We start from the raw sequence: 9,016 nt of genomic DNA on the forward strand, positions 1-9,016 counted from the left end.
ATAGCTTCAAGTGAAGTCAATAACTCTTTGCCTACATTCTATTACTAGAGAGAGAAAAATAAAAGATAGTTAATATCCTTATATAAAATGTAATGCTTGAGTCTTGATATAGCTTGAATTTGATGAAGCTTCTATATGAATTTGTTGTTCTTGAAATAACGTTTGCTTCATCACTATGCCTCCTCCTCCTTTGGATATCATCGTTGTAGCGCATATTCCATCCAATCCTCCATTTGTGATACTAATAAGCTTGATATATGAATTCACTACATTTGAACTTAATAAGCCATTAGTACCGATAATGGTGGTTGTAAAACATCATCAAAACATAAGGGCTAACATTCCAATCTCAAAGAATATTCTTATATATAAAGGAAAGTTACGAATAATGTTAACTTGATGAGGATTTTTTCTGATAGAATTAATGGGCACGTGACAATTTTTAACACATGACATGTCTTTATGTTTTTTTATGGCGCCATGTGACTTACTGAGCCGCTCCATCTTTATGCTTTTTAAAATAGTTCGCCAAGTTTGCTCATTATAATAATATAAAGATATATATGTAGATAAAGATTATAATTTGACAACATATATAACCAAAATGAAACACCCATTAATATCTTTTTGACAATTTTTATCTAAAAGGTATCTTTTTGGCATTGAAATAAAACTAATAATTTCTACACACATCAAAGTCCTTTAATACTAACCAATATATTCATATAAAAAATACATCCAAAAAAATTATGTACATCTTGCAAAGGTATAATACATTCATACTTTCGTGTACATAAATCATGTGTACTAATAAACTTTTGTAACAAGCTTATCTGGTTGTATTTATTATCACTCGCATTAGATATTGCTCTCTTGTTGTTATTATATTCTTCCTCTTATCTCATGATTTAGAGAGAGAATAAAATTCTTTATGCTGCAAGAGATTTGCGTATAAATAAAACATATTGAATAAAGTTCTTGTGTTTGACGCGTACATAAGGAATTCCAGCTAATACCCCGGTCTTTTTAGTTGCGTTTGAATTTTGCTCATATATTATCAAATCACACCCTTGTTCTTTATTTGTGTATAGAAACCTCAAATGAAAGATACCTATAATTTGGATGAATTCGAGTATCTTTTACTATATTGTAAAAAAAGTTCAAAACACCATTTCTGGAAGAAAAAAAAACTCCAAAACATGTTTCCAGAGTTTCTTTGAAATTCAAATGTAATCAATATTTATTTTATTAAAAACAAATATTATGCTAAACTATAATCATATCATCACACTCACTAGTTATATATAATCTTTCTTAAAAATTTAGATAGAATATGCCATCAAGTAAACAAAAGAGAAAAAACATAGAGAAGACTATTAAAATAAAATCTTAATGCATCTTAGTTTTTTGTCACACAAACAAGATTGCTGAATATTTTAAATAGATTTATCAAGAGTGTATCATCTAAAATATAGTTAAAAACCACTCTTAAGGTTCAGAATATTTATATCAAATAAAAAGGAAAAAAATTAAAATGCAAATGAGATACAAGTCTGAATGATATAATCCTATTTTATATTCTCAACAAGCAAGCAATGAAATCCTTGTAGGCAATAAAAATTGCTTTTATCCCTACACAATAACTTGGAACGAGCAAAAGAGTTTAAGGGTCCTTCTCTGGAAAGGCAGGTCAACTCCCCGAGAGTCCACTCGACTCAGGCCGACTCCCCGAAGAGTCCAGCCCCCAGACGGCTCGAATGTCTGACTCCCCAAAGAGTCCACCCCCCCAGACGACTCGAATGGCCGACTCCCCGAAGAGTCCAGCCCCCCAGACGGCTCGCATGGCCAACTCCTCGAAGAGTCTAGCCCCCAGACGACTCGAAGTGGCCGAGACCCCCTCGTCGACTCAATGGGAGGTGTCAGTCCGCCTCTTTTAGACCAAGTGGCCGAGACCCCCTCGTCGACTCGAAGGGCGGTGTCAGTCCGCCTCTTTTAGACCAAGTGGTCGAGACCCCCTCATCGACTCGAAGTGGCGTAAGACCCCTCATCGACTCAAAGGCGGTATCAGTCGACACGACCCAATCAACACGAAAGGCGGTGTCAGTCGACACATGCCCAGTCAACACGAAAAGTAGTGCTAGTCGACCCTCCTATCGAAGCCGACTCACCGAGAGTCCATCTGACTCAGTCGACCCGATGACTCGATGCTTCTTCACATCGACACGAAAGGAAGTGTTAATCGAAACGACCCAATCAACCCGAAAGGCGGTGTCAGTCGACACGGCCCAGTCGACACGAAAGGCACTGCTAGACGACTCCTCCTATCGGAGCCGACTCCCCGAGAGTCCATCGGACTCAATCGACCAGACGACTCGACGCTTCTTCACGTCGACACGAAAGGCGCTGCTACCCGACCCCTCCTATCGGAGCCAACTCGTCGAGAGTCCACTCAACTGTAGTCAGTAAAAATTACTAGCCTTGCTTGTGGGAGTAGGCCCACCCGCTTCCCACGTCCTGGATGAGGAGACATAGCTCTCATCACCCCCTACAGCGGTCACATCAGCTATAGGGGAAGTATGCTACTCCTACCCCTAAGAGGTCACATCCCACAAATTAAGGGATGGACCATATCATCCCTTACCTATTTATAGGACCTCTCTGCCAACATGAGAAGGTGTAGCAGGTTCGGCACGGAGCATGTTCTTGTTTGACATTTTCAAGACTCTAATAAATAGAGACTTGAGCTGAGTTATGATCGCTTCTTCTCTTGGAGCTCTTGGTTTGGTCTTTAAACCCATTGCGGTTAGTACTCTTGGAGGTTCATCTTCTCTTTGAGATCAACTCTTCTTGGGAATTAAAATTCAGCTAGAGTTCTTAACTCTCTTACAGAGAGTTTCCAACTTATTCAACAAGTTCCCCCAAACTCGCCTAGAGTTCTTAACTCTCTTACAGAGAGTTTCCAGCTTATTCAACAAGTTCCCCTAACCTCGCCTAGAGTTCTTAAGTCCCTTACAAATAGTTTCCAACTTGCCTTGCAAGTTCCTGATACTCTTACAGAGAGTTCTCAAAAATCAGCTAGAGTTATAAACTTGCCTTGTAAGTTATCTCAAGACATCAAGTCAAGGAGAGAAGACGGACGCCCCACGAAGTTGAAGTGCTCGGATCGTCAACGGGATATAAGATTCAAACTCCCATCGCCACAAAGAAAGAACCCAGTTTTAAAAAAGGGAGGGTTTCATCCTTTCCTCTTTTGTAAATCGGGAAACCATTAAAGAGAATTATAGTTTCTTTTTCTAAGTAAATTAGAGAGAAGTTTTATTGAGAGGACTATAATCATTCTTTTTCTAAGTCAGTTAGAGAAAATAACACAGATTCAATTCTTAATTTTCTCACAATTTTTCGCACATACAATCCTAAATAAAGAAGATTGATAATAAAGAAAATAGAGGGTGACATATGCACATGATATAATGTATACAGAGTAAGAAGAGATAAAAGAAGGGGCAAGCTGCATAAAAAGTGTGTTTTTTAATCATTCTACAAGGGCATAATTTAACTTTGATACTTTAAAATTTACTAAGTTTCTCACTTTGATATCTAAAAGTAGAGTTTTTACATCAAAACCACCTAAACTTTTACCCAAACTGATGGTTACCACCTAAATGTTTTTGACAAAAATAACCTATATTTGCTTACATGCTTTAAATGTCACACCAATCTTTATTTTTTGCCAAAAAACTATGTGTCCTGACCAAAATACCCTCAACCCCTCACGTGTAAAACACGTGCCCCTCCCCCCTCTAATTAACTCACCCTATTGATTGTGGTTAACGTCTGGTCCCCACCCCCAAAACCCCACCTTTGTACTAAAACTCGTTAAAAAATCACCATTCACTATTCGAGCGCGCTCTCTCCCCCATTTCGTACCCATCATCTTCTACGAAAAAAAACTAAAATTTCTCTCAATTTAGGTGTGGGGTCTGATCATCGTGCTTGTACGTAGATTGGGCGTTGTCTCCGTCGTCTAGAAAAGGGTAAGGGTTTGGACTGTAGAGTGTGTTGGTTTGAGTCTTCAATTGAAGGGAATGTAACAATGTAACTTTAAATTTTACAATTGCATGTGGTTTGTTTGGTGTGAGAACTTGAATTAGGTTTTGGTAAATTGTAGTTGTGTAATTAGATTTTTACATGTGCATTTTTAGGGTTAGGGTTGATTAGGGCTTTGATAAATGAACAAATAATGAGTTAAATTGGACAAGTTGGTTTCTTATATAATTATGTAAAATAAAAATACTTGTTTAAATTCTGGTTATATGTTGAGTAATTATTGGCAAATTGGTCATTGTGTTGATCTACAACATGTAAAAAAAATTCAATTGCTATGATTAACTTAATTGTACATTGGTCATTAGCAAATTTCTCTTTTAATTTCAAGATGTATGAATTTATGGCAATAGAGTATCATCATGGGGGGATGTTTGAAAAGAATAGGGGATCATTGAAGTATGTAAGTGATAAAGTTTTCACTAAACATAATCACATTGTTGATGAAAATGGTAGAGTGGAAACTAAAGGTTGTGCTAACAGATCAATTGAACTATAGTTTGGGTAGAGTGGCAGAACTCTTCTATAAGATTCTTGGAAAAATTTAGCACAAGTAATTTAAAAAATTACTAGTGATAGAGACATCAATGAGCTGGTTGCTTCTCTTGGAAGAAGTAAGAGGATTGTTGTATACGTTGTGCATGGTGTCGAAGAGTATACTGGTGAAGTTGATGTTGATCTTAGAGAGGCAAGCCCAAGCAATGCAAATGTAAATGATACTACTCAAGCCACTAATGAAGCTGAACATGATAAAAATAAGGTATGCTCTCCAATAGCATATTGTATTTGTCCTTAAGTACTCTCCTAAAGACTGAGACTTATTCTCCTATATTTTGATGGTGGTTGTATTTTTATGTAAAGGTTGTGAATGAAGAGAATAAAGAAGACAATGATGACAATGAGGCAACTGAGGAAGCTCAAGATGAAGATAATGAGATGTACTATTCTATATTTGTATATTTTGACACATAAATATTGATGTTGAAGTTGATTATACTCCATGAGTTGATGTTAGGTACAAGATATCTAACAAAGTGGAAAAATGATCCTGATTGGAAGATGTATATGTTCATTTTAGAGGTGAATAGAGACTATGAGGTTAACATTGGTGGTCCTATAGCATATAGAGCAAAAAAAAGCTTGCCTTTGTGAAGATTTATACTGTCGCAAGTGTTCAATACAAGAGAGTGTGAGACTATGCAGCTGAAATTGCAAGGACAAATCGAAGGAGCTTAGCTTTGGTTAGAATAGATGATATCAATAGGAACCTAGCACCACTTTTCTAGAGACTATATGTATGTTTAGTTGTATGCAAAGAAGGGTTCAAGAAAGGTTGTAGGCCACTTATTGGCCTTGATGGCTGCCACTTGAAGGTGCTTATACACGGCCAATCTTGAACGCTATAGGAAAGGATAGCAATGACAACATCTACCCTATTGCCTATGCAGCTGTTGAAGTGGAGAATAAAGACACATGGTGTTGGTTTATTAACCAACTAAATTGTTGATTTGGGTCCAGTGGAGCAACATGGTTGGGCTTTCATGTCAGATAGACAGAAGGTAATACTTCTAATACTCTAGCTTGTATAATTGATTATGTGTATTGGTTAGAAAACTACTATTAAGTTGGTAAATATATAATCTAGAAAATCTACATAAACTATAAAAAGTTATGGTGTTATATGCATAAACTGGAAAAAGTTAAGGTGTTATCTGTACATGTTATGAGAAGTTAAGATATTAATAATAGAAACTGTATATTGTACTTGTAACTTTACGTGTGACATATTTGCATATTCTTCCAACATTTTGCTAACATATTCAAACTCTTATTGTTTGTGTAGAGGTTAATTGAAGCTTTGAGGACAGTAGTACCTACTGCTGAGGTTAGATTTTGTTGTAGGCATATATATGCCAACTTAAAACAAAAATATGCTGGGAAGTCTTTCAAAGATGCTATATGGAGAGCTTGTAGGGCTTCTACAAAGATTGATTTTGATGAGGCAATAAAAATTATCAAGTACATGGATGAGAGTGCTTACGACTATCTTATACCTAAAGATCCTTCACATTGGAGCTTGCATGCATTCAAGGAAAACATCAAGTCAGATTGTTCGTTGAATAATATGTGTGAGTCATTCAACAAAATGATTCTTCAAGCAAGGGACAAGTCTATTCTCACACGTATGGAGTTCATTAGGAGGATGCTTATGAAGAGGTCTATTCTCAAATAATAGAACATTGCCAAGATGGAGGGGCTTCTAGTGCCAAAGGCATTTCCTAAATTGGAGTTTCTCAAGCATATATTTAGACATTGTAAGACTGACTTTGCAGGAAATGGCAAATTTGAAGTGAAATATAAAGAAGATAATACCTACATAATGGATTTGGGGACAAAAAATGTGGATGTAACAAATGACAACTCTGTGGCTTACCTTGCATGCATGGGGTTACAAACTCTGGTTAAAATTGAAATGCCTATTGAAGAATTTGTGCATGAGGCATATACAAAGGAGACCTATATTCTAGCTTATGTGATGAATATCTCACCTCTCCCTAGCGTGAAACAATAGCCCAAGATAGGAAATCCTAAACCAGACCCTCCTCAAACAAGAATTATACCAGGTAGGCCAAAGAAAAGAAGAAGAAGAGAGAATGGAGAGCGTGACGCCCCTGGGTTCACACAAGGTTGCAGTCCGAGGTGAAACCAGGAATGTCAAACCTGTCATGCATCACACCGTGTAATAGCATATTTCACCATCATAATTACTATCTCTCTAGAGGAATCAACAATAGGTGTAGGTACAAAGCAAGTAAAAGGTTCTACAACAAATACTTAATGAAATGATAGAACATCAAATTAACACATCTCCTCAACCAAATAAACTGGAATACATAGTCAAAGTCTGAAATGATTAATAACAATCTGGAGATCTCAACATGTCTTAAAGTACATTATATCTGATACAGGAAATAAGGCACACAGCCTTTACAACTCTAGAACATAAACCTCTTAAGTCTAAAAATATCTCAAGTGGAGTACAAAATAAAATACATCTAATAAGAGGATAAATAGGCACTAGTAAGGGTCGCCCTCATCCTACGATTCTCCGGGCTCCTGGCTCGTTACCTGAAAGGGGGAGGGACAACGAGCGTCAAAGCGCTAGCGAGCAACATCACAACCAACCCCAAGGGATAGGGCTTGTTGTATATGAAAATACAGTTAATACATAATAATATAAAATCATTTGTCCTAACAACAATGGGTTCTGGTATTTAGGAAATTACAACACGAGCGTAGGTACGTCGAGCGAAATAATCCAAACAAGGAAACCCTCATGTATATACCTTGTATCTCAAATTGTAAATCCATAAATACTAAACCTGAGGTCTAATACAAGAAACAATAAATAAAACAAATACAAACCCGTCTCTACCGATAAATGAAATCATGACAAGGCCACCACAAGTGTCATGCAAACTCACATGAGTGTCATGTCCGAAAACGATTAAGTGTCCAAAACATAGACTATATAAATTAAACGTCCAACCCATAGACTGCATGAAGTAAACGTCCAACTCATGGACTGAATATAACCGTTGTCCAACGCATGGACCGGATGTGACCGTTGTCCAACGCATGGACCGGATGTGACCGTTGTGGAATGAGTGTCCAACACGAGGACTGAATGGAATGAGTGTCCAACACGAGGACTGAATGGAATGAGTGTCCAACACGAGGACTGAATGGAATGAGTGTCCAACACGAGGACTGAATGGAATGAGTGTCCAACACGAGGACTAACTGTAAAATTATACAAAGTGTAAGTGTCGAATATATATATACACAAAAGATACACATAATCTCATGTCACACGTGCCTCGTTGTGCGGATCGGTGCTTGTGTCAAAAGTCAACTCACATGTACAGATAAATAATAAATCACTAAAATCTAACATCAAATAATGGAGGCAACTCCTCGAACACACAAAAGTATGCACCAAAATTAAAACATGCACAAACAGTGCGGCGGTTGACCGCAGAGGTCACTCCGGTCGACCGCGCCAAGAGCAGAACTGACTGCTCAACAAAAATGCCTCGCGGTCGACCGCACATAAGGCAGACAACCTCTGCCCTGCTGCACGCCAAGCGGTCGACCGCCGCGTCCACCGCGGTCGACCGCGAAATAGGCAGAGAGTTATTTACAGGTTCTCTGTCTATTTCACGTACTGATGCAATGACTCGAATAATTAAATCCTAAACATGTACAAGTGCTGTATAAACATAATTTAAACAATGTTAAATAATGCATAAACCATAGAAGACAACAAAAAAAACTATTCTATAAGATCTACCATTTAATCCCTAGACATGTTTATGCATATCGAAGCGTTGTGAAAACAGTAAACTTGCATCAAAACTCAGATTTCAAAAAAAATATAAATTTTAGATCAGATCTCTTTAACCAAAATCGTTGGTGAGCATTTGAAAACTAAAATACTTGATTCTTACATCTCATATCATAAAGATCCATCTATCTACACAAAATAATGATTTAGGCTCAAGAAACTTATTAAAAATCATTAGAAAACCCATAAAAACGTGGGTGAAGGGCTGGGGGCGATGTCACTCGCCTGAGGGGGGTTGATGAACACCCAAAAACGATCCTCCTTCAATCTGAATCACAAAACCCCACCGAAATCCTTCGAAACGCCCTAAAAACGCCAAAATCCGAGCTAGGGTTTGAGAGGAGAGAGAGAAGGGGGGGCTGAGGCTATTAGGGTTTGAAAGAGGGTTCAGAGAGCTTCAAAACGAGTATATATATTTAGGGTAGCAATCGGGTTTGGTATAAACAAAACCCGCCCGAAACAGAACTGGCAGAACCAGGTTCGCTGCGCGGTCGACCGCAGTGA

Source organism: Asparagus officinalis, chromosome 10, assembly GCF_001876935.1.
Source record: "Asparagus officinalis chromosome 10, Aspof.V1, whole genome shotgun sequence".
NCBI lineage: Eukaryota > Viridiplantae > Streptophyta > Magnoliopsida > Asparagales > Asparagaceae > Asparagus > Asparagus officinalis.